This window comes from Myotis brandtii, unplaced genomic scaffold (assembly GCF_000412655.1).
Source record: "Myotis brandtii unplaced genomic scaffold, ASM41265v1 scaffold651, whole genome shotgun sequence".
Taxonomy (NCBI): Eukaryota; Metazoa; Chordata; class Mammalia; order Chiroptera; family Vespertilionidae; genus Myotis; species Myotis brandtii.
Genome location: NW_005370524.1, coordinates 137,854 through 141,985, shown reverse-complemented (window position 1 = coordinate 141,985; position 4,132 = coordinate 137,854). Strand labels below are relative to the sequence as shown.

At 54.6% G+C, this 4,132-nt stretch overlaps 1 long non-coding RNA gene across 1 annotated transcript; it reads right to left on the bottom strand.

The window, feature by feature from the left end:
* Positions 1-1,166: 1,166 nt before the first annotated feature.
* LOC106723810 lies at positions 1,167-1,969 on the bottom strand. The gene is made up of 3 exons (XR_001359539.1): positions 1,859-1,969; positions 1,430-1,482; positions 1,167-1,278 (listed from the first exon to the last, which is right to left on the bottom strand). It is a non-coding gene; the product is annotated as an uncharacterized LOC106723810 (long non-coding RNA).
* Positions 1,970-4,132: the final 2,163 nt, after the last annotated feature.

Here is a 4,132-nt window from a genome sequence, read left to right as displayed (position 1 = left end):
GTTCCGTGCCACCCTGCATCCGCTGCAGGGGACCGAGGACTCACAGGCAACACGGGCACACCAAGGCTACACTGAAAACAACCCATCCAGGCAGCGCTTTCTTGCACATGGGCATGCCACACAACATAGATGTTTCCTGTCACTTCCAAATAACATCCACTTCCTACACCAGTCAGGACCCAGGGAACAAAGGACACAGCCAACTTCCAGGATTCCTGACTTTCACTGCATATGGCAAAACTTGGGGGCACGACAGGGTCCTTCGTGCCCCACCCTCTCCATCCCCCACAACACCCCACACACGGGATCCCATTCGGTACCACACGCAAGGCACAAGCAGCACACGCTCAAAACAAACCGCCATCGAAACCTCCTGCTCTGGCACATCCAACACAAACACGTCCCTGCTTCCTTTTCACCTACAAAAAGGGACGGCAATACTTGAGTGGGTCCACATGGGACACGTGCACATCCACGAACACGTATACAGAATGAGAATCACTCAACAACACTGCAGGACACAGCCTCCCTGAGAAAAACATAAAACACATCCTCATGGGCTCACCTGTCACTCTTTCGGAGGCTCACTCGGGAAAATCCTTCCAAACGTACTGTGCTGCGTTGGGCTCCCTATCTGGCACTTTGGCAGACGGGTCATGCTGTGCTGTAGGTTCCTAAAACACATACATGGGAAGGGACTCACATCAAGCCAGGCCTTCAGATAGGCTCTGCTGGCCCCTTCCCAGCACACGGGCCTTCTTTCTCCAAAGGCCCGAAAGTCTCATTCCAAATTGGGGAGACAAAGGACTGCACAAAGTATACACAAACACAGTTTCCTCCATACTGGAGGCCCACAACTTGAAAGACACATTTTTCTCTGGGCATCCACACAATTGCCTCATAAAATGGAACTCCTACAGTCGGCACTGCACTTCAGCCTCTGCTTCGGCAGGGTGCTGTCACTATAGGCACTGGCCACCTCAAGAAATCCTCGCTTGCTCTTGAAGACCTCTTTGGACTCGGTGGTCTTAGTCTCGCAAATGTGCCTCCACAACAATACCATGACGCTCAACTCCTCTACAACACGACATGGCCATCTCAGCAAACGCTCCTGCTCTCGGAACCGATGCTCACCCTTCTGAAGCATAACACCATCTTACCTCTTCGCAGCAGAAAGACATCCACCCAAGGACACACTGGAAAACTGCACAGGGAAGCTCCAAAGCACAACGACCTCGCATGGATGGCCAAACCAGAACCTCCACCTTCCATACATGACTTGCCCTGAAAAAAAGAAGCAACCAACATGTCTACAGCACCCTTCACCACACACAGCAGGAAGGAACCCAAACCACACCACACACACACTTAAGGGAGGGGGAGCCTCACACGCCTGCACGGCACCCAACACAGGGCTGGCACAACTTACCACCACCTCCACCGCTCCGCCACGGCTCCCTCCAACACCTGCCCACACGAGTCCTGTGTATACAATGGGACCACGCGACGACCCGAAAAATACCACAGGACCTAGGATCACAGCACACACGGACCAACACCCATCTTCCCCACACCCACCATGCCGGGAGGACCCCACACACACTCACACAAACGCACACGACCTGCATCCGCCGAAGGGCTCCCACCTACAACCGTTCAAAACAAACACATGCAACACTCAACGCAAGTCTACAAAATTCACAATGACAATTCAACAATCTCTCACATCCATCTTGCTTTCTCTGCTCCCCTTCCTTCCTTCCTTCCTTCCTTCCTTCCTTCCTTCCTTCCTTCCTCCCTCCCTCCCTCCCTCCCAAATCAAAACCTACTGCACCAAGGACACTGCCAGGGCACCCACCTGGCCTCTGCCATCACACCCAACAGCCAGCGGGGACATCGGCCTGCCCTCAACCCTCTCACACGGAACATCTTGCAAGCACAGGCAGAGATGAAGTGACACAGGGACGGAAAACTGAGGGGGGGAAAAAAAAAGTCTGAAAGACCTTTTAATAAACGATCATCACACGCTCTTACAATTCTACTACGTTAAGGACACTTGCACACACGCACAGGGGAGGACCCATGGCCACAGGCTCACATGCCGGACAACATCCTGGTCGGCTCAGAAACACACTTGGACACCAACACGGCACACACGGCCCACCTATATGCTCCACCACACACCAACAACAGACACACGTCAAAACACACCTCTCCCTCACCACCCATGCAAACCACTCTCCAAAAACGCCACCGCCTGCACAAGGAAGCAGCCAAAAACAACACATGCACCCACTCCCACAACAATGGGACAACAAAATCACCACACAGCTCAACCACTTACCTCAGCAGACAACGGCTCGGTAGGTTGCCCCACGAAGAACGCACGACGACACACGGCTCAGGCATTCAACATCCATTCCATCAGCCACAGAAGGCCTGGCTCAGCGGGAATGCCTACAAAAACCAGGCAGGGGAGTCGCCGGCTTTTAAAGCACTTTGGGCGGGATTGGCAACGGCAGGAACTTTTGGGGGCGGAGACTTCTGCGAGCATAACAAAAACGCCACCGCCTGCACAAGGAAGCAGCCAAAAAAAACACATGCACCCACTCCCACACCAACGGCACAACAAAATCACCACACAACTCAACCACTTACCTCAGCCGACAACTGCTCGGTAGGTTGCCCGACGAAGAACGCACGACGGACACAAGGCTCAGGCATTCAACATCCATTCCATCAGCCACAGAAGGCCTGGCTCAGCCCGAATGCCTACAAAAACCAGGGAGGGAAGTCGCCGGCTTTTAAAGCACTTTGGGCGGGATTGGCAACGGCGGGAACTTTTGGGGGTGGAGACTTCTGCATGCATACCTGGAGGGGACACATTCCAATCGGCTCACCCAAACTCAACCATGCCCTTCAGCAAAATGACTGCCCACACTCAAATCACCTCAAAAGCCACTTCCAGAGAAACGGCGACCCACTCCAGGGCTCCATCCAGCAACACTGCACCTATCCCTCAACCTTGGGGACCACAAGCGCCTCGCAGGGTCTCCCTTGCCTCATCAGGCCACTAACCCACTGGGATCCCTACACACAACCTGCACTCTCAGCGGACACGGCCTCTCAGCCTCACAAACAACACAATGCATCACCTGCTGCTGCCGCCAAACAGCTTCAGCGGCTGGGACACACGCATCCTCACTCCTAGACAGTCGCATCTCACTTGCATCACGACACCTGCCCTTCTTCATCTCTGCTCACATGAAAACGGAAGCCGCTGACGACACCCTAGCCCCAAGTGGACCACAGGCTGCCATTCGCCGGCCCTGGGACACACACACCACCTGTCCTGGTGGCACACCACACAACCTTCGCCTTCCTCACATCACTCAACAACCAACCATCTCACCTGGCTCTGCTCCTCACAAACGTCCCTACCATCGGGCCTCACAGGCAAGCACCACACTCAGCCGGCTCTCCCGGCCCACACGCACCTCACCCCACCGGACGGGCTCCGTCCCACACAACAACCGACGCGAGCGCTGGACCCTCTACACACACACCTCCACGGAAACGAGGCCCGAAACAACAGCCGGCTCCCTCAACAAACACAGAACCTCACCCTTCCTCCCCATTTCAAACCTAATAGCATCCAAACAGACACCACTTCCAACCACACAGCACCATCACCTGCCCTCTCAACAGCCACACCCACAGGCCCATGCCTGCAGGGATCCACAAACCTCCACCCTCATCACCTCCACAATGGCCCATCCACAGCTCCATCCACCTTTGGCCCTAGGGAACCCCAGCGCTGGCAAACAACACCTTGCAAACACATTTCTGGGAAACATCTCCAATGGCCTCTTCTGTTTGGATTTGGAAACAGATACCTTCTCCTCAACTCCACACGACAGTGGCTACACAACTAAATCACAGGACACACACAGATGGGACTCACTTCCTACCCCCAAAATAGAAAACGGGGACCATCCAAAAGGCACTCAAAAAAATCACATCTTGCCCTAACCGGTTTGGCTCAGCGGATAGAGCGTCAGCCTGCGGACTCAAGGGTCCCAGGTTCGATCCTGGTCAAGGACATGTACCTTGGTTGCGGGCACATCCCCAG